Here is a 23,659-nt window from a genome sequence, read left to right as displayed (position 1 = left end):
TAAATTGATTTATGACTAAAAGAACTTTGCCTAATTAATTAATTAATTAGAGTAAATAATTTTAATAATTTAATCAGAACTGACTTAGTACAACTTTAAGCATACCATGTAGAGTAATAATACCGAAAGCAGTTCCAGATCGACGTTCCAACAATGGCGCCAAGATTTGAACTGCAGCGCCACTCTGTGGAGCATAGCACCTGGCGACAGTCATGTCGTCTGGCGCTACACTACAAAGAGAGGCGTTAGTCCTGTCGTTTTGGCGACAGTTCAGTTTATCGCTCGAGTCATCACCTTATGTCCAATTAAGCAGTTTTCTAGTCGATTCAGTTAATTTTTACTGGTAATTATACCTTGTCAAGTCATTAATCGAGTCTAAGCACTAAGTCCCGTGGTCTTACACAAGAGTCAAAGCATGTCACTTAAACTCACCATATAAAGCACACACTAATGTACACTTTTACCATGTCTAAAGGAGTCTTGTATGCGCGTATTTTTTCCGTCATTTTTTTTAGGGGGTAAGTCGGATATTAATCCTCCAAATAAATCAACTTGTTTAAACCCTATACTTAACTCCCAAAAATATATACCTTATTTTTTTTGCCAAAAATATGCACCTATTTTTGCTTTTTCTCTTTCAAACCGTAAAGTCAAGGTCAATTTGAGTCAAATAATTAAAACAAAAATGGTTTAATTTACAACACGTGGTCAAGAAAGGAAGGGCGTTTGATCAAAGACAACCTTTTTATCCAAGTCCAACTTTTCGACAAACCCATTGCTCGTAAGAGGAAAGCTAAGACGATAATGGCAACTCAAGAGGAAGTCAATGAGCTCAGGAACCAACTGATTACAGTGATTGAGGCGTTAAAGGTTCTAACCCTCAAGATTGATGATCCTGTGGAACAACAACAGATGGATCTCATGCAAGAGAGTCTGAGCAAACTATCTAGTGACTACAAGTTTCAAGGGATTAGCTCACAAGGGGTCTCGGTGGACAATGATCTTCTTCCGCAGAAGTTCAATGCCAACGACATCCCGAAATTCAAAGCAATTGAAAACCCTTACTTTCATTTAAGAGCCTTCGAAACAATAATGAGTATTAAGGGTATCGACAAGAAGGTATTTCCCTCTTTGTTCTCACTATCTCTCGAAACCATTTTCCAACAATGGTTCTTTTCTCTTGAGAAAGAAAGAACCTCTACTTGGGAGTCCATAGTAAACGCTTTCATTGATAGATACAAATGCAATATTCAAGTCGAGAATGACTATAGGGAACTTGAAATCCTCAAGCAGAAAGAGAATGAAGGTTTCACCTCTTTCTTTAACAAATGGAGAGAAACCTCAGCTAAGATGATTGAGGTGCCAAGTGAAAAAGAGTCCGTAAGGTTATTCATCAAAAACCTTCAAGAGAAGTACCCCAAGCATCTCAAATACTAGAATAATCCCCATACCTTCAAGGCCATCTACGACATTGGAATTAATATTGAAGACGACCTGCTAAGTTGAAAGCTACTAATACTAACTCTAACAGTGGCTGGAAAGGCAAGAAGAACGACAATAATTCTTCTTCCAAAACCACCCACTCAAATAATGTTGGTACCTTTAACTTAAGTGAAGTCCTTGCTATGAATAATCAAGGACAAAAGAAACCATTTAGGAGGAACTTTACTCCTATTAGTATGAGTTATGACATCGCATTTGACCGATTAAATGCAAAAGGTCTTATAACTCCTATTGGACCATTTGCAGACCCACCAGTCGAGAAGAGGACGGCTAATTGGAACCCCAATGCACATTGCAAGTATCACCAAGTTAGGGGCCATCTTATCGTAATTGTTGGAAGCTTAAGGAAGCTATCTAAGACTTAATCGACAATAACAAGCTACCATTGCCTCCAGCCAGTAAGAAGCCAAGTATTGATAATGCGCCTCTCGCTCACTCCTTGGCCATCTCTGATGAGGAAAACGAGGTTGATCCCTCATCTCTCATCAAACCTGTCGAAGAAATCCATGCTATCAAAGAAGAGGAGGAGATCTTTTTCGATGCCGTGGATAACCTTCCAGAATTAGCAAGTAAAGAGGACATACAATTGCTTACGTTGTCCATGTTAGAGGGATCAAACTAGCTACGTGAAGCCCTCGAAGTTGTGAAGAAACTTCATAAAGAGTATGACGAGGTTTCACCCTCGAAAAATAAACCTAGGAAAGAGTTCACACCCATAGGAATGACCTATGATGCCATCTTTGATCGTCTCCATGATCAAGGATTAATCAAACCTATTGGCCCAACTGAGGATCCCACACCAGAAAAGCGATCTTCAAAATGGGATTCCAAATCCTACTGCAAGAATCATCGAGGGAACGGTCATACCACAAATGAATGTTATAGGTTTCGAAACCTCATTCAAGATCTCATGGAAGCGAATAAGATTCCACTGCCTCTAGCTAGCGAGGAAACGAAGAAACACTTTTCTTTGAAAGTAATCGATAAACCCAAGAAGAGTAATAGACTCTACACTCCAATTGGGATTCCATATGCTCAAATGTTCAAAATGCTCTCCGAGAGTGGCGAGGTCAAACCTCTCGAACCGAGACCATTTGAATCGTTAAAAAGGATGGATAGATTTTATTGTCAATATCATCAATAAGGGGGTCACACTATTGAAAACTATTTTAAATTTAAGGATTTAATTCAGAAAATGATTGATGACAAAAGACTAGTCCAAGTTCCACAAGAAGAAGACGCAAATATTAATGGAGTTTGGGATAGTGATGAAAAAGACGTTTATCTAAAGGGCATGGTAGGACCTCCACCTTCGGTGTCATGTGCCATGGATGAATTCTGGGTAGAAGAAGATTCATCCATAGACATTCTCACAAGATCCGGGAGAATGCAATATCTTGTTTCGGCTCAACCTATGCCAACCACGCAGAAAGTTCCCATACCTATCATAGAAGATAATGACATTGTCAAACAGTTCAAGAAAACCAAGGTTGAAATAAACGTATGGAAGCTTCTGGCAACATCTCGAGAGCATAGGTTGGCTATAATGAATGCCTTGGATAATATAGGGATAGATTCCGACACCACTCCTGAGGGGTTGGCTAACTTCCTTACGAGTGATCTCCCTAGTCCTATCAACTTGATCACCTTTTCCAACAAAGACTTACCTCCAGAAGGCGACAAGCATTATAAGGCATTAAACCTCACATTGGTTTTCAAGAGAATGAACGTCCCTATGACTCTTGTAGACAATGGATCGACCATTAATGTCTGTCCACTTAGAACTGCGAGAATGCTAGGCATAAGGGATGAAGACCTAACCCTGTCAACGCAAGGAATAAGAGCCTACGACAACACTCGTCGTCAAGCTCTTGGTAAATTACTATGAACATAACGGCGGGAGCAATAGAACACGCTACTACGTTCCAAGTAGTAGATATTAAGGCTTTTTTCAATCTATTATTGGGACACTCTTGGCTTCATGACCTAAAGGTCGTCCCTTCATCACTCCACCAACAGGTAAAATGCATAGTTGGAGGAATTCCCATTACAATCGATGCTTCACCCATGAGGATTAAAGCTATAGTGAATCCAATAATTAATTGGAGCACGATGAAGATGATGAAGATTTGTGGGGCTTTAATGAAGAGGTCTCCTTAATTGAGGAGGATGAAAGGATCCCTCTCTGCCACGACCCCCACTCCAATATGATCGTGAACGCTATTCTAAAGAAGCAAGGACATTTTCCTGGGATGACCCTAGGAAAGAAGAAAGGAATAGCAAAACCACTGGAATCACCTGGCCTCCCTAAATTAGACACTTTCGGAATTGGTTTCAAACCGACTCGGGAAGATCTCAAGCGAGCCCAGGAAAAATCAAACGCACGTAGGGACGCTCGCATCCACAAGAAAGAAATCCTAATTGATCAGTATCATTTTACCCTCAATGGACAATTCATAAAAGAAGAAGAGGACTATCCACGTTAAGAATTTCCTGAACCGTTTTTCGTAAATGGCATAAGGCAACCGGGATTCGAGATCTTCTTAGATTTCTACTTCATAGACGAAATACCAACTCCTGTCCACAAGGAGAAAGCACCCCCATGCTTTGACTTAAATGTCATGGGATTACTATTCGGGCGAGAAAAAGATGAGCCAACATACAAAGAGGATAACTCCTCGCTCATCCAAACATTCCTACAAAGCGAAATCTTTGATCCCTCAAAGCTCATCACTCCAGCGGAAGGATCATTACAAGGGTGGTGCAAGACCGTAAAGGTGACTACTCCAAGCGGAAGGAAAATCTTCATTACAACGGGGCAAGGACTGATGTTCAAAGAGTCGTCTGAGTCAGAGTCAGAGTCAGAGTCTCTCCCTATAGAGTCATCTAAGTCTTTAGTTGTAGCACACCCTCCTTCTATCTCTTCCTCTAGGATAGTTAGTGATCAAGTCCCTGAGGACATATCCCTCTTTGATGTAATGATCTCAGAATTTAATAATATGTCTTCTTCTCCTTACTCTTTGTGTTCTTCTTTAACCTAAGATGATGAGCATTGCTTAACTAACAATGAACAGGACAAAGAACTTATTAAAGAAATGGAAACACTTGAAAAGAAAACACCGATAATTGAGGAAACTGAGACGGTTGATATATCAAATGATACAACCAATAAAAAAGAAGTTAAAATCGGATTAACACTTAATGAACAAGAAAGAACCGATTTAATTAACTTACTTAAATAATTAATCGATGTATTCGCTTAGTCATATGAAGATATGCCAGGCATTAATAGAGAAATAGCTCAACACACCATACCATTAATTCCCGGAATGAAACCTGTAAAACAAAATTTATGTCAAATGAAACCCGACGTAGCTCTTAAAATAAAAGAAGAAGTTCAAAAACAAATAACTGCAGGTTTTATCAAGGTATCCAAATACCCCGAATGGGTCCCTAACGTCGTCCCAGTTCCAAAAAAGGATGGAAGGGTAAGAATGTGTGTCGACTATCAAGATCTAAATAAGGCAAGTCCAAAGGACGACTTCCCTTTACCACACATCGATATTCTGGTAGATAACACAACAAATCATGCGCTCCTCTCGTTCATGGATGGATACGCAGGCTATAATCAGATTCTCATGGCGGAAGAAGACACGGAGAAAACAACCTTCATAACACCATGGGGTACTTACTGCTACACGGTAATGCCATTCGGGTTGAAAAATGCGGGTGCTACTTACCAACGAGCAGCGACTGCCTTACTCCATGACATGATGCATAAAGAAGTTGAAGTATACGTGGATGATATGATTGTAAAATCAAAAGATCGCCCAGGCCATCAAATAGCCTTGAGAAAATTCTTCGAAAGGTAAAGAAAATACAACATGAGGCTGCATCCATCTAAGTGTGCTTTTGGAGTCACCTCAGGAAAATTTTCGGGTTATGTCATAAACTCTAGAGGAATAGAGATAGACCCAACCAATATCAAGGCAATCATGTCAATGCCACCGCCCAAAACCGAGAAACAAATTCGAGGATTTATTGGCCGGTTGCAATACATAAGCAGGTTCATATCAAAATTGACAACAATATGTGAACCAATCTTCAAAAAGCTTAAAAAGAATGTACCAGTGATATGGGATGACGAGTGTCAAAAATCCTTTGAAAAGATCAAAGCCTATCTCGCAAATTCTCCTGTGTTAGCACCAGTACTTCTGGGAATACCTCTTAGATTGTACTTAACAGTCACCAAAGAAACAATGGGAGCCATGCTAGCACAAAAAGTAGAAGGCAAAGAAAATGCGATCTACTATCTAAGAAAAAAGATGCTCGAGTATGAAGCACGCTATATACCTCTTGAGAAATTGTGCCTCGCATTGGTGTGGGCCACAACCAAGTTAAGACATTACATGCTCGTGCATACAGTCTTTGTAGTTTCCCGATTAGATCCACTCAAGTATTTGTTCGAGAAATCTACACTCAATGGGCGCATATCGAGATGGATAGTCAACTTAGCCCAGTTCGATGTAAGGTTCATGCCACAAAAATCTATCAAAGGATCCGTGGTTTCGGATTTTCTAGCAGACTTTCCAATAGAAGACTCGACACCAATACACGAAAATGAATTTCCGGACAAAGACTTGATGGTCACGGCAGATGATACTTGGACTTTGTACTTCGATGGAGCCTCAAACCAAAAGGGATGTGGCGTTGGAGTATTACTAGTATCACCCAAAGAAGAGCATGTTCCATTATCCATAAAGCTTGATTTCGACGTTACCAACAACGCTGCTGAGTATGAAGCATGCGTGGTAGGCCTTGAAACAGCTTTGGCATTGGGAGTGAAAAAGTTACGGATATTCGAAGACTCTTCATTGATCATTAATCAAATCTCCAAAATATGAAAAGTAAGGAGCGAAAGCCTAGCCCCTTACCAAACTTATCTGGAAACCCTCACTAATTAGTTAGAGAAAGTGGAATACACATATCTGCCTAGAGAAGAAAATCAATTTGCTGGTGCCTTGGCAAGACTAGCCTCAATGGTTAGGATTCCTACAGAAATCGAGCAAATGCCTCCAACTATAGAAAAAAGGCAAAAACCGGCTTAAATTCAAGCTATAGAAGATGATGAAATGATCCAAGAAGAAGAAGAAGAAGAAGAAGAAGATGAACCGTGGTATACTGATATACTCAACTATGTCACCAAAGGAGAATACCCTCCCCATGCTGACAAAAGAGCCAAACGAGCATTAAGACTCTTGGCTTCCCAATACGTACTCATAGACAACGAGCTACATAAAAGGGCACCTAAGGGTCTAGATCTCTTATGTGTAGGAAAAAAGGATGCTCAAAGAGAAATGAGGATAGTCCACGAAGGAATTTGTGGAACTCACGTAAATGGTAAAATGTTAGTCCAAAAGATAATGCAAGAAGGATACTATTGGACTACAATGAATAGGGATTGCCATCAATACGTAAAAAGATGCCCTAAGTGCCAAATCTACGCTAATTTCCAACATGTTCCTCCATCTTTACTCTACACCTACACATCGCCATGGTCATTCTCTACATGAGGAATTGACATCAACGACAAAATCACTCCCCCAGGAACAGGAGGTCACGAATATATCTTAGTGGCAATTGATTACTTCATAAAGTGGGTCGACGCACAATCATACGCCAAACTCTCTACAAAACATGTACCACTCTTTATCGAAAGAAATATTATTTGTCGATATGGAATCCCACATGAAATGATAAGTGACAATGGAACTCACTTTCAGGCTGAGTGTGAAGAATTGCTACAAAAATATGGTATTCAACATCATCATTCTTCTCCTTATAGACCTCAGGAAAATGGAGCAGTCGAAGCAGCTAATAAAAATTTAAAGACTATCATCGAGAAAATGACGGAAAATTACAAGGATTGGCTGACAAACCTCACTTCGCATTGTGGGGTTATCGCACGTCAATTCACACGTCAACAGGAAATACACCATTTTCCTTGGTTTATGGAATGGATGTTGTACAACCTGTAGAGCTAGAGATTTCATCTCTACGCATCGCATTAGAGAGCAAACTCGATGAAGTTGAATGGACTAGGGCAAGATATGAGGAGCTAATTCTACTTGATGAAAAACGACTAGAAGCTCTACATTACACCCAATGTTATCACACTCGTACGGCTAGACATTTTAATAAGAAGGTCAAGACAAGAAACATCAAAGTAGGAGATTTGGTGTTAAAAGCATTAAGGAAAAATGTTTTAGATCCAAGGGGAAAATTCAGACCTAATTGGTCTGGACCCTACATTGTCAAAACAATCCTGTTAGGAGGAGCAGCAAAATTAACTGGCATGGATGGCAATGAGTTCTCGAACATGACAAATCTTGACCAACTTAAAAAATACTACCCATAATCACTTGAGTAGGAAACTCAAGAGAGCTACGTTTAGCCTGATTCCTTAAGAAAGGATACGTAGGCAACCCTTTACGGGTGCGACCACTTTATTTATTTATTTTTCAAACCTCACATCCCAGACTTAATAAAAAATTTGACAGAAGATCGACGAGACATCTGCGTCACAGAATAAATTCTGGCGCCAACCGATGAACCTTAGCGCCAGACGACAGCCTCTGTCGCCTGATGCCAGACCATCGTAGCTGGCGCCAGTCGTAAAATCGCGGCGCCAAGTTTCTGTAAAGTATCAGGGAATATTTCGGTGTTTTTCGGAAAATTTTCGACTTCCGTACTCGGAAAAATTTCTGGAAAATTAAATTTTCGATTTTCATTGCTTTAATAAATTAAATTTAAAGGAGATAATTTAATTAAAAAGCTAGAATATCATTAATAAAATAAATTACATTATTGATGGAATTTAATTAAAGCCTAAATAAATTAACTTTGAATTTAAAACTTAGTCTAATAATTGAAAGTTAAGCAATGCTTTAAATCTTTTTTCTCTGTCTTTGCCCTCTTCCAATTCTTATCTGTGTCTTCTTCCTCATCCATAACTTTAGCTAGTAGGCATCCTTTAGAGGACCTACATTAAATTTTGGAGTATATAGTTTCTCCTTTAGCTAGGACCCCATGTTTCTTTTCTACCGAAGCCTTCTTCTCTGTAGTGTCAGCTTTCCTTTTTCCTTTATCCTTCGAAGAGCTTTTCTTCTTAGGCATAATAGTTGTTTTGAACTCAACTCTTTCACCCAAGCGTTCCTTAACAGGAATCACTTTATCACCTAGACTACTCTTCACATCAGTTTTACTCTGATTTTTCTTCATATCCTTTGAGGGTTTCTTCAGAATCCATCTTTTCACATCATTGGGCAAGGGAGGAGGAACCTTTTGGGTAATCACTTCCCATAAAGGTCTAGCACTCCAATAAGTATCAAATTTGTCTACTTCTTGAGAGACAGGGAACTCATAGGGACGACGAAGATCCCCGGAAGGAATTGTTTGAAGTAGGCCGTACTATCTTTTTACCCTGAAGGGATAATAAAAAGTCATTCGGGACAAGCTTGGAAGATGGCAGTAAGGTTGCTTGTTAACACCAACCATCTTTTCTATTTTCCACCAACGGATGACCCGTTTGATGGCAAAATTGCAAGACCCGAAGACCTTCTTCCATTCGTGGCGCCCCATCTTAGAGAAGTGTTTCTTCCTTCTCACAAAGCAGTTTGGAGTGTACTTCTTGATATTGTCTGGAGGACTAATTAATTCTAGTCTTTTTATTAGCCACATCTGTAAAAAAAAAATTTAAATGCAAATAAATTATTATTACTATACAAAAATATGTTTTTGATTTCTGTAATTAAAAATATTATTTTTCTACCTGTAATAAAATTGGAGAGCCCCAAAAAGGCACTTTTGGATTCTTCTTTAATTCGTCAAGACTAAGCATAGTCTCTCCAACTATTAATGGCATTGGATTTCTCCCAGATTCTATCTGCTCCAAAACTGTTGATATGATTGCTTGACCCTCATTAGTTTTATTACTAGTGAGAAGATATTGATTAAGCATGCAAAAAAGAAAAGCTCTTCTTATATAAACATGAAAAGACTCAGAATAAGGTCTATCAAAATAATGGCGAGCAAATTCTTTCAAATTAACTATGCTACCATCTACTATTTTTGTTAGATATTTTTCTTTTAAATTGAAGAAGCGTTCAAAATCCTTTTAATAATATTCGTTTATTCTAGGGACTACTACAAGATCTAATGCAGGGAAGCCTAAAATAGCACCGAATTCTTCCGGCAAAGGGCTAATTTCATCATACTCTAATCTAAAGCAATGAGTATCCACATCCCAATATTCTAGAGCGGTATGAATAAAGTCTAAATCAAGATCTACCCCTTTGACACCATAAATACCCCCCATGTGAAACACATCTAACTCTTTTCTCTCCTTGGAAGTAAGAGACCGACACCCTTCATAAGTAAAGTTGGTAAAACTTTTAGAGACTAGAGACATGATTATTTTTTCAAAAGCTAAGAATATATTTAATCTACTGAAATTATGAAGAAAATCGGCTGGGCAGGGGGCTATTATACATAAAATCGGCGCAGTTTTAATCCGAGAAGGATTCAGAGTCAGCGCTCATCAGCGCCAGACACCAAATATTGGCGCCTGACGCCAGAACCTGGCGCCAAACGCTAAGCGTAGCGCCTGACGCTACACCAAAACGCGTGGCTCCAGGTGGCGCTAACGTGTCTTATTATACGAGCTTTCTAAAAACTGCGTTTTATGGCCAGATTCGAGTCTGACCAATGACTTTACTATCTTTTATTCTTTTTTTATACCTTTTTTCCAAATTTTATTTATTTCTTCTTCTTAATCAATATAACTATTATATTAATTATATTATTTTTTAGATTTTATTTAGACTTAACTTCTAAGTTTTTATAAATCAGATATTTTAGGACTTTTATTTTTTCATTTTTTTTAGGGGAGAAATTAGGATACCCTCCATCAATAATAAAAATGACGGAATTTTTGCGCAAAATTAATTTTCACAATTCTTTGCACACAAAAACATGCACATTAAAAAATAAAAAAAATAATAAATAATAAATAAATACTGAATAAACTCATAAGTAATATGTATATACAAGCATGCCTAAATAAATAGTCCAAATAGAGGCAAAGTTCCATACAAAGTCAAAATAAAAAAAAAAAAGCACATGAACAAACTACGGCGCCGGGGGACATACACCCATCATCTCATAAAACTGCGCCGTATGAAGAGTAACCTCTCCACTAGCTCCAGCTCCAGCTTCGAGGTGGAAAAATCAGCACAAGACCCGTCCACCCAAGATCAACCCGAGGCTGAGGCTGCGGAGGCTGCTGTGATGACGAGCCGACCCCGTACATCCCACCACCTCTAAAAGCCGAAGTAGCCTCTCCCTGGCCCACCGGCGCAGCATGTGCTCCCTCAGATGAAGAGCCTGAGCCCTCTACCTCCTCGGTGCGGGCAGCCTCAGAACGACCGCCCCGATCGCCAGAACTAGTGCGGCGACGTCTCGAGCTAGACCTCGTCGTCTCCCTCCGCACATCGAGTCTCGTATGGGAGAAGGAATGGGCTGACCCTACAAAAGAAACTAAAATCAAAAACAAGAAAAGCAGAAGTAGTAATGCAAAAATAAGAAAGGAAAATACCTCCTGGACGGGCGTCGTCACGACGACATGTAGCCACGTTCCTCATCTAAATGAGCTGGCTCCGAAAGGCATTTATACACCGTGCCATCGCCGTGACCACCTCGCGCGAGAATTGTCAAGAAAATAAAGTCAGTAAAGATGCATAACATATATGGACAAAAGTTGCAAAAAATCAAGCTTACATGAGTCAAGTGATGAGGAATCGATCGCTCCACGAAGCGCTCACCCTCAGATGCTGGAGGAATCATCTCCTTAATTGGCCCGTATGTTCCCTAATAAAGAATAGACATACGAGGTGGCACGAACTCGGTAGATTCAGCTTGACAAAAGCAAATCAAAGTCAGTAAAGCATTACTTGGGGGCTACTTAACGAAAGGTAAAAGTTGAACATCATACCGCCACCTCCTCAGCCAGTACAGGGACTGGAGCTAACAACGACAGTAGATCCTCCTCATAGCACCGCCTAGGGATCATATAAGATCGCCAAGGGGTACCAGCTCTCTCTAACATGCTCACCAACCTCGCGGCGTTGAAATGTGACGCGGTGGAGGAGTAGGAACGATAAAGGTGTCCGAGGAATGCTGAATAGCAACCCTGTCTCCAAGATACGCGATCGCTCCATATGTCCCCAAGATATAGCGACGCTAAGCAGTATACTGCGCAGTTAGCCCAGGGACAACCAAGCCGACCCACGACCGGTACAACACGTCAGGCTCCTGCAAAGAACGCCTATCAAATAAGAATCTATCGAAGGTAATGCAAAGTACCCAAATATACAAAGAATCACACCGAGATGATCCAATCTCGGACGTAAGCAGTGGACATCGGAGCACGGTGGCTTCCCCAGGAAGCACTCACTGGAAACCTGCGCGGCGATGGTCTCGCCGGCGCAACCGAGGGAAAGTACTCGTAGAACCAGATCTACAAAAGACAAAAATTATTAGCAAGTGCTAATCAAAGCTTAGAGCTAAACTTTATGGGAGATAAAGTATACCTCTACAACCCTCCAAAAGCCGGATAGAGCGACGTTCCCCGTGAAGGACCGGTGTCGACACGAGTCTCGTAACACTCGGATGAAGTCAGCATTGGCCAAGCTGGCCCAATCATAAGTCCTGATCAAGTGTAGATCACGGACTGCAGGCAGGTAGTAAAGCAGCACTCTACTACCCTTGTCAAGGGAAAACGTCCCTGACAACAAGATAAGTACAAAGATGCGCACCCGCTGCTCTAGGGTGGTCGCATCATAATCAAAAGCCGCTGCTAGAGTGGAACGACGAATCCCCTTCGCGCTGAACTGGGTCGACTCTACCTCAGCACGAGCCTGAACAGCAATCGGACCCAAGAGCTCCTCGACCTCGGGAGAAAAGACGCTGATCTCGTTGTCAAACGGCAGCGCAACAGAGCTAAACTCCAGTCCCGTAATGAGATTGAAGTCGGTCGGGGTGACCATCATCTCACCTCAAGGAAAGTGGAAAGTGTTGGTGGTGTCCCAAAAGAACTCCACCAGAGCAAGAACCACATGGTGACCCCCGCTAGAGGCAATCATAGCCTCTGAGGCCTCGTAAAGCGCAGCCAGTCCGCAAGACTCCCATAAAAGTCTCGCCTCTCCGTCATTGGCGATGTACATCTTGTATAGGTCGCCCAAGGTGTCGCAACCTGAACCATGGCAGCGCGTCCAACCTACTATGATACCCCGTCGCACCCTCTCAGAAATGTGGTGAACATGAGAGAAGTACATCGTCCGCTCATCCCACTCAGGGAGTCGGTCGAGAGAAGTGGACGGGTCGGCGTCGTCCTCTACGGGCTCGTGCTCCCGTCTAACGTCTCGGGACCGTGAACCCGAACCTCGCTGTCTAACCATGCTACATTGTGCAAAATTATCATAAATTAAGGTCCTATAGTATCTAAGGTTTGCCTAGCCGCATGATATTATATTCGCAAAAAAAAAAAAACAGAGTACGTAGTACTAAAACAGAGCACAAATTCAAATTGAGCATATACGACATTTTCAAGCATTCAAACAATTTCTTGCAATACTATAGTAATTATTGTGACAAATTGGACAAGAATTTCTAGCAAAAACGTCAAGAACAAGCCATATTGTCTTCCTGACCTTAAGAGGCCCAACAATGGTGATTTGTTAGTTTCTTCACCAAATTAAGTCAAACAAGTCTCAAATACTCCCAAGGTAATAAATAAACATAATCAAGCAATTTCATGGCATAAAATTTGACAAACAAAGAGAATTAAGCAATTTAAGTTTCGAATTTTCAAGAAATTTATGAACAAATATGTGCGTAATTCATTAAAACCGGGGTGAATTTGAACAAAACTTACATAGATCGGGAAAATGGATGGAATAAGCTTTGATTTGAAATAAATTTGAGCGAATTCGGTTGAAATGAGAAAGAACGAGCCAAATGAAGTTCTGAGCGAATTCTCAAGCAAAACACGAGCAGCAGTAGAGGAAATGAAGAAGAGAAGGGTATTTATGGAAAACCCGACTCTAGCGCCAAGCAACAAACCTTGGCGCCAGTCAATAAGGCTTAGCGCCTGGCGCTAGTGCCAGCGTCTGGCTCTACAGGCAAATATGCGGCGCTAGCAATATTTCAGTGGCGACAGATTGTCCAGCCACTCAGTGCGGTTATTCCAACCTCTTGCAATATATTTTGGGTTCCTTGGTACGCCAGTTAGCCCCTCTAAGAAATTTGACATGATTTTAGTAAGCGGCTTGATTACAATTATATAAAGTGATCGACCTGATGAATGATCGTCTTACTAAGCTTAAAGCGCCTAAGCAGTGGCTCATTGCAAAACACTGACATAATGGTTCATGTAGCAAGGCACTGACATACTAGTTCATTTAGCAAAAGACACCGACATACTGGTTCATTCAGCGGAAAGCACCGACATACAGGTTAAAAGCAGCAGAAGCGCCGAAGTACTAGCATAACGGAAGCAAAGTTCAAGCGAGCTTTTCAAGATCCACAAGCGTAGGTCTTCGGTAATTTTCCTTAGAATATTATCGCAAGAAATAAGGATAGATTCAAGCGAGGATATCTTCGGCAGCATTCCCTATCTTGTGGAGAGTTTTCACAAACAACTGGAGGTGATTTCAAGCGAAGTTGTCTTCGATCGTGTTGCCTGGCTTGTAGAAGATGGTCACAAAATACTAGAAGTTTGTTTCAAGCGAAGCAATCTTCGATGGGGTTCTATATCTTGCAGAAGTCAATCATAGCGGAATTGGAGGCAGTTACAAGCATAGAAGTCTTCAGGAGACATTCTCTAGCTTGCAGGAGGTCGTCAAAAATACAGAAATGCAGCAATACAGCAACAAATCGGTTACCTATAGAGACGTGTGCTCGACGGTGCAAGATACGCGTTTCTTAACTCTTTTATCTGTTTAACTAAGGCTAGTTTTCAGGTATCGGCATTACAAGAGTGGTTTAGGATCGCAGAACGTTCTGAATCATTCTCCGTCCCTATCGATACTTTGACTTTTGTTTTCGAAACTTGCGTTTCTCCAAACTCGGTCAAAGTGGGGGCTTCTGTAGACACCCATTTGTGTCTCCCCAAAACCAAACCCGGTGATGAGTATCTTTCACTTCGAATCATAATCGAATAAAGTGAAAGTGTGAAAAGTCTAGTGTTGCGGATAGTTTTAATTTCTTTTCTTTTCTCTCTATTTTTGAATACCTATTTTAAGAAAACATCCAATCCAGTTTGTTTAGTTAATATAAAGGGTCCAATAATGGTGTAGTTGGATGGGGCTTGAAAAGAGCTTTCCAACGATATATTATAAGCCCAATTCCGATGAATAATGAGGAAGTTATGGCCAAATTACTAAACTGGACCCGGTTTGAGCCTTATATGCTGCCAATAATCTAGAGGAGGGCCTAATATGGATTTATCATTCCTAATTCAATTAGGAATGGTTTTATTCTTCTAGATTCTTCTAGAAGGTTCTTTTCATTCCTAATTCAATTAGAATTGATAAATTGACTTTGGTTGACTTTTTAGAGTTTTAATCAGAATAAAAGAGTGTTTTTGAGGAAAATACGATAGTATCCTCCTTTACGGTTAAATTTTATCTGAATTTAGAAAACGCGTAAAAAAATTGATTTGCGCTTAACGCCAGACATTAGCGCCTGGCGCTAATGTCAGCGTCTGGCGCTAACTTCGTTTTTTCACGTCGAAACTCTGATTTGTTTTTCTATCTTTTTGGCTGATTTTCTCTATAAATAGCCTCCTAAAAAGTCCGTTTTGAATCTATATACAATAACCAATTCTCTAATTCTCTTCTCTCTTAAAGCTAAAGTTTTTTTTCTCTTTTTCTAAACCAACCCTTTTGCATACAAAATTTCGCATTCACAAGACTTAGAAACTCCTAGCATTGTTCGAAGTTGTCTTCACCCTAGACGTGAAAGGTTTTGATTTATGAGGGTTTGGTCCCAAATATCTCTTTTAATTTGATTGTTTGTTTATTATATTCCTTGAAGTTACTAACGCGTGTATTTTGTTATTAGAAAGAGATACAAGGCATCCAAATAAGTGCTTTAATTGATTTATTGATATTATGATATAGAAATCATCTCTAAGTTGTTATTATGATTCCTAGTATTATGTTAGGGTGTTTTTATCTTCCTATTATCATGTTTAGAGTGACAACAATAAATTCCTAGTATCATGTTAGGGCTATATATTTGATCTTTATTGTTTAGTGACATGCTAGGGTTTGTTATTATGCTTTAACATGATTATTTTAATTATGATTATTTTTATATAATTGTTATAATTATAATTTTGATTATTATTTATGATGATTATTATTATGTTGTTGGATATTTATTGTTATTTCTTGATCATGCCTTTTATGCATGTTTAAAGGGAATTTAGTACTTGTAATCACGTTTATATAAGATAATTAATAATCTTCTTTAGGGTTAATATAATTATACAAGTGATCGTCAATAATAGTTTTATTTGTGCATTAGTATTCAACCAACATAGATAAACAGGTTTAGGGTAAACCTATTGCTTGCATGTTAGTCAGAAAGCGCACATGAGTACGATCAGAATAAAGTAGAGGCCTATTATTAGGTCAGGTTCAGTCTCTTTTAGGTTAGATTTGTACCTTCATCCCCGAACTACCAGTCATGGTTCCAGACATATTGGAGTTGACGATTTCCTGGATAGTTAAGGGGTGTAACCTTCACCTCGTGAACGGTTTACAAGTTCCTAAAACTTGTTGGCGACTCTTTTGCTCTAGTTTCTTTCCCTTTGGACGCCACCATACTTAAGTGTATGATCACAGTGGGGTTCAAGTTAGGGGTAACGCTTGAAATATTCCCTACAAGTATCCTCCTATTCAGGCGTAATTCCATTAACGCTTTGAGTTCCAAAAGAACAAGGTGTTACAAAAAAAGTTACTGCAGCCAAGAAATCTCATGCAGCCAAGAAAGTTCCTGCTGAACAGAAGGCTGATGCAAGTAAAAAAGCTACTACAACCAAGAAAGTTCCTGCTGCACAGAAGGCTGCTGCAAGTAAAAAAGCTACTGCAGCCAAGAAGACTCCTGCAACCAAAATGTCTCCTGCATCCAAGAAAGTTCCTGCTGCACAGAAAAACACTCCAAAGAAAGCAGCAACTTCAAATCAATCTCCAATTAAAGGTATAAAATATTGAAACACAAAATTATTTGATAAGGTAAATAGAAACACTTATAGAGTAAAGCATCTATCTTTATAAGTAAATGTTACAAATTTAATGATGCATAATATTACATGATTGAATATAAAAGTAAATGGTTAGTTTAATAAAGTAAACAAAAAAAGATTACAAATATATATGTTTTAAAAGTTCTTTAACATGTGTATACTTATAAACTGATTGTGCACACTATATGTATTAGGTGCTAAGCTTCAAAAGATTTTAAAAAAGTAAATATTGATAAAGAGAAAGATTACTGAACTAGAAGCTTCAAAAGGTTCATAAAATTTTATTAAATTAGAATCTAAAGTTAGATTCATATGTTCTATATTAAATTTATAAAGTAAATGATTCTACTACTCCAAGGTATAAATCTTAAAGTAAATGATTCATTCTATATAGTATAAAGAAACTGTTATAAAGTAAACTATTTACCTTTATATGTCTATGATGTCAATATAAATATTATGATGCATAACAATACATGATTGATTATAAAAGTAACTGATAATTTTAATAAATTTAATAAAAATGCTTATAAAGTAAATATATATGTTTTGAAAGATATTTAACATGTTTTATATGTTGTGAAGTAGGTCTTAGCCTTTTCTTTGTTCCTATAAAGTAAATGATTCATTCTATAAAGTAAATAGAAACTGTTATATAGTAAACTATTTACCTTTATATGCCTATGATGTCAATATAAATATTATGATGCATAATAATACATGATTGATCATAAAAGTAACTGATAAGTTTAATAAAGTTAATAAAAATTCTTACAAAGTAAATATATATGTTTTGGAAGTTATTTAACATGTTTTTTATGCTGTGAAGTAGATTGTTTGTTCTTGAATATTATATTTTAAGAGTATATGTTTTAATATCTTCTACATTAACAAATTATAGGAACAAAGAGAAGGATAAAATCTGAATTTAACGATAGCAATTATTAGACCTGGCAATCCTGACCCGACTCGATGACCCGACCCGAATGACCTGACCCATGACCCGAAATTGACCCGACCCGACCCATACCCGACCCGATGTGGAGTTGACCCGACCCTGACCCGAAACCCGAAGTTGACTCGACACGATTATACCCGACCCAATGTTGACCCATTACCCGAAATGACCCGACCCGAAATTGACCCGTTACCTGAAATGACTCGACCCTAAATTGACCCGTTACTCGAAATGACCCAACCCAAAGTGACCAGACCCGAAGTTGACCCGATTTCCGAAATGACCCGACCCAAAGTGACCCGACCCGAATTTGACCTGATACCCGAAATGACCCGACCATAATCGACCTGATAACCGAATCAACTTTCCTGGATTTAACCCAAATTAGCATAGGACAACCGACAACCTATGAAGTAACCTATACTGAAGACATGCCTTAAACTAAATTCAACAATTTTATTATGATTTTGACTCGTTATAAATAAACGGAATTATATTTATTGAATAGGTTTTAACAATAAGCTAATAATACCTTAATGGTGTTAATTTGCTTTATTATTACTCAAATCATACAAAAACATCATCTTACATAATAACATGTTTTTTTTTTAAATTCATAAATAATTCCGCCTAATTAGAAACCGACGCTTATTGTTATCAGCTCGTCTTGTGTGTGGCTAGCCACAGCGTGTGACCACTTACAAAAAAATAAAGTAACCCCTATAACACTGGCCAAGTAACCCCTATACTACTGACGAGTAACCCCTATTACTAACACTAACTGAGTAACCCCATAATACTGACCAAGTAATCCCTTTACACTGACCAAGTAACCCCTATTACACTGACCAAGTAACCCCTATTACACTGACCAAGTAACCCTTGCCACACGGTGTGACCAACCACATATAAGACTTTGTGTATTGCTATTGTCACCCACTTTGCTTTCTTTCTTTGTAAGTGCTTAACTAGAACATTCTTTTTTCTTTTTACATCTGAATTGGGATTTCATACTATATTATAATTTGAGTTTGTAATCAATGTTAGTGATTTACTCATAAGAAGAAATATAATTTACTAAACTCTACTTTGTAAATACTTATTGAGAGAATGAGATTGTCACATTGAATAGTTTGTTAAGAATTCAACTATTTTATTTGTATACTTATTGATAATTACAAAATTTATGTCAAAGTTTTGCACTCATCTGCATTATTTCATATATGTCCAATGAAAATGGAGTATATAAATAAAAACAAAGGGAGTATTATAAATAAATAAATAATAATTGAGTTTGATGTAGCTAGAGCCTAGAGGAGTAGGGGCCCATATTATATCTTAGTTTCCCACTAATTGTATGATTTTTTCTATTTTTGATATATAATAAATTAATAATAATAATAATAGTATTATTATTATTATTATTATTGTTATTATTATTATTATTATTATTATTATTATTATTATTATTATTATTATTATTATTATTATTATTATTATTATTATTATTATTATTATTATTATTATTATTATTATTATTATTATTATTATTATTATTATTATTATTATTAATATTATTATTATGACAACAATAACAATGATATTAACACAAACAACTATATTTCCTGTTAAAAAAAAACCTAATAATTAATCCATATAAAAATTATAAATCTACTAATTTCAGCTTAATTGCTTGACTCAAATTATCGACCCGAAATGACACGACCCAAAGTCAACCCGACCCGAACTTGACCCGACCCGATCTTGTCCCCACCCAAACTTGGCCCGATATATGGACTCAAAAACTGACCCGACTCGAAATGACCCGACCCGAACTTGACCCGACCCTAACTCGACCTGACCCAAAGTTGACCCGAAGTATTGACCTGAAACCCGACCCGACTCGATAATTTATTGACCCGAACTTGACCCGAAATGACCCGACTTAACCCAAACCCGACCTGAACATTTGTTGACCCGAATTTGACCCGACCCATACCCGACCCGAATGACCCCTTTTCCAGGTCTAGCAATTATGAACCAGAAGAAGATCCAAATGAGGATTCTGATGAATCATTATAACAAGATAGGAAAAAGAGAAAAGCTAATTTAAAGAAGAAATTGAAGCTTGACATTTCTGATAAGGAATTACATGAAGTTATCAAGGTTAAATAAGGAAGTGATGATGATGATGGTACTCTGGAAATCAAGAAAACACACTGCAGACCCAATGCAGTTTTTAATTTGATGTAAGATTTCAGTGAGGAACAAAATCAGATGTAATAAGTGTTGGTTTTGGAGGGTTGCTTGAACTTAATTTGACAAGAATTTCAACAAAGATGCATCCATGACTTTGTCATCATTTCAATGAAAACAACTGTATGTTCAAGATTGACATGGTGAAGGAGTTTTCTGTTAGTTCCTATAATGTTGAAGATATATATTTTCTTGTTTCCACACGTAACTGAGTACAAGGTGACTTTTCAGTTAAGGAAGCAACCTATAGCAACCATGTTGATTCAAAAGGAATGGAAGACGAAACCAAGAATTTCAGAAGGTGATGACATCTTTGTGAATAATTTGGAGAAAAAAATAAAGACTCTGAAGGAAGGAGGGGAGGATTTTACAAGATAATGTATTTTTGCAGCACATTCTTGGCCCCTGTTGTAAACAGAGTGATTGATTGCAAGGTAATCTTCTATGAAGACAATGTGAAAGAGATACATAACCTAGATTGGTGTGGTTATTATGTTCTGAATAACCTGTGAAAATCAGTGGGGAGCTTCAAAAACAAAAAACACAAAAAATCAAGATCAGGAATCAGTGGATGTGTCTTGATTCTTCAACTTGTTTACTTTCATCATGTTGCGTTCAGAGGGCAGTTTAAACAATAACACTGCCATTGATCAAGCATTGGTTAGATGAGAGAGTCAAAGAAAGAATTGCAAATGAAGCAAAGGCATCTTTTGGTCAAGGAGAACTCCAAAAGGATGTTTATCTAGTTTGTAGAAGAGTAGGTCAGCAAGCATTCTTGGGGCATGTAATTGAGAATGCTTATACAAACTTTTCTAACAGAGAGAGAAAATTAGTGTCATTCAACCTACTAGAAGGTGACATGACAAATAGTGAAATACATGATGCTGTAAAAAATGTGAGTAATTTTTTATAACTTACATTGATTTCTTGTGTTTACTTTAAAATGAAATATCTTTACTTTTATATCATGTTTGTTTACTTTTATTATATTTAATTGATTTGCTTCTTGTAGTAATAATGTTTAGTAAATCATAAACATAAAGTAAATAATGTACACTTAAAAGTAAACAAATTAAATTAAAAAGTAAATAGTATTTATGTTTGGTCGAGTCTAAATCTACCGCAAGTGTACGGGTCAATTACAGTAAATATAGGGTGAGCAAGGTATCGTATCCACAAGGAGGTCTACTTAAGGACCAATTTAAGAAACTAAAATATTATTTAGACGACGAAAATATGGGAAAAGTAGTACTAAACTATAAACGATTAAGGTTGCAAACTAATAAAACGATAGACAAGTATGAGAAATAGTTCTAGGTTTCGGGTTTCGCCAATTACTCTCTATAATGAAATTAAACTAATTGCAGGGTTGAACATATATAATATAACAATGATCGAATTACCAATAGTATGTAATCTCCTCTTCCAAGGTAGAAAACGTATATTTAAATAAATATCGTGTCTACTTCCGTGATCACAACAATTGAAATAAACTCATTACGAATAGGAATTCAATAAGACCACCCCAAGTGTATAACTATTCCTAAAATTATACTACTTGACGTTTGATAATCCCACGAACTAGTATTGAAATTTCACGTTCGCTAATAATCCAATACCTTAAACATACAATCAATTGGCCAGATTAAAAGTATGAATTAAAACAAGATTATCAAATTGCAATCATATAAATAAAACCCAAACAAGGTAATTCAATTCATTGATAGAAAATAAAGGACTACATCCCTAACCTAGAACAAACGAAATTAGCTAGACATGGAAATCAAGAGAACACAACTAATTAATGAAGAGTCAATACTAAACATATAAAATCAAGCAAAAATCAACCAATTGCATAAACTAAAAGGATGAAGAGTAAACTCCAATTGAAGTTGGACGCTGCATTCAGAGGATCGCTGCTCACTGGTTCTGCTCTTCGTCCTCTGCGTGTGTGTTCGTGTGTTTCCTCCGTCTTCTCGTGTGTGTCTGCTACTGCCTCTATCCTCCTTATATCAGTAGTGGTGTTTTGAGGGTTTATGTATTCTTCCTGATTATTTTGCCGCAGCTCTTTTTCTTTTTGGGAATCTTGAGGTAATGGGTTTTTCGACCCACTACTATCTCTTTTGTCAAGTGTAGTACGTGAGAGTGGGAATGTGGGCTTTACTTGCCTTTTTTTTTTATTATTCTTGCAACCTATAAATGATACAAAACCAAAGACTTTTAGCTCCATTTTTCTAATTAAATCACATGAGGAAATTTTGACAATTATCACCCTCTATTATGTCCATTTTAGCAATTACCATCTTGTATTTTTTTTTTGAAAATTACCACCTTCTACTTTCAAAAACATCAAAAGTTACCACCTTCTTACCCCCAACTACCACATGACGTCATTTTGGGCTCATTCTTTCCCTTCCCTCCCTATTTCCCTCAACATTTCACTTTTTTCCCCCAAACCACCAATAATTGTTCGTCAATTTTGATTTGGAGGAGTGAATTGAAGTGTTTTTGATTGTTTGGGGGAAAAAAAGTGAAAGGGGGGGGGGGATGAGAATCGAGTTAGGAATGAGAATTGTGAGCGAAATAGGGAGGAACGGGAAAGTATGAGACCAAAATGACGTCATGTGGTAGTTGGGAGGCAAGAAGGTGATAACTTTTGATGTTTTTTAAAATAGAAGGTGGTAATTTCAAAAAAAAAAATACAAGGTGGTAATTGCTAAAATGGACTAAACAGAAGGTGGTAATTGTCAAAATTTCCATCACATGATGATATAATTAAAACTTCCTCTGCCATATGAGAATTAAAAGAAAAACAATTCTAATTAATAAATATAACATGAGTAAAATAAGAGCATAATTTAGTAGAAATGATTATCTGAACTTTGCAAAATAAAACTTCAAATTAAGATATAAAATCATTCAAACTATATAGATTATACTCTAAAATATCATTAAAATGATATAATAAAGTATATAAAATATGAACTTATCAATGTTAAAAAATAATGTAATAATAATTTTTTGTTATTCATTTTGAAGGAAATTAAAGAAGAACTGCATTTGTTGGCTAGATATTCAACACTCTTTGCAATGTTACATGCTAAGTGTATAACTTGCTTAACAAACAAGATGAAAAAGCAACAAATGAATGTGTCTACATTAAATTCTCAACTGGTTTCAGAAACACAATAGCTAATGGAAGATCCTAAAGTATAAAGGGCTATGGATGAAATAGTCAGGGTTTATGATGATTTAAGAGATGTATCTAGTGTGTTTCTGTCAACATGGGAGGAGCAACATAAAAATTATGAAACATAAGAAGAGGAGGAGGAGGAAAAGGAGGAGGATGACAATAAAGAAGAGGAGGAGGAAGAAGAGTAGGGCTGGCAAACGGATCAGGTCGGGTCGAGTTCGTGTTCGAGTCGGCTACCCCATAACCCGAACCTGATCCATTTAACTATTCGGGTTGAAAACCCTAACCTGAACTTGATATTTTCGGGTTTGGGTCAACCCGAAATTGACCTTATTTGACTTGATTTTTTATTTGGGTTAAAATCAGGCTTTTTTAACCT

This window comes from Chenopodium quinoa, unplaced genomic scaffold, assembly GCF_001683475.1.
Source record: "Chenopodium quinoa cultivar QQ74 unplaced genomic scaffold, ASM168347v1, whole genome shotgun sequence".
Classification (NCBI taxonomy): domain Eukaryota; kingdom Viridiplantae; phylum Streptophyta; class Magnoliopsida; order Caryophyllales; family Amaranthaceae; genus Chenopodium; species Chenopodium quinoa.
The sequence above is the reverse complement of the archived record's forward strand: the minus strand, read 5'-3'. Positions refer to the sequence as shown.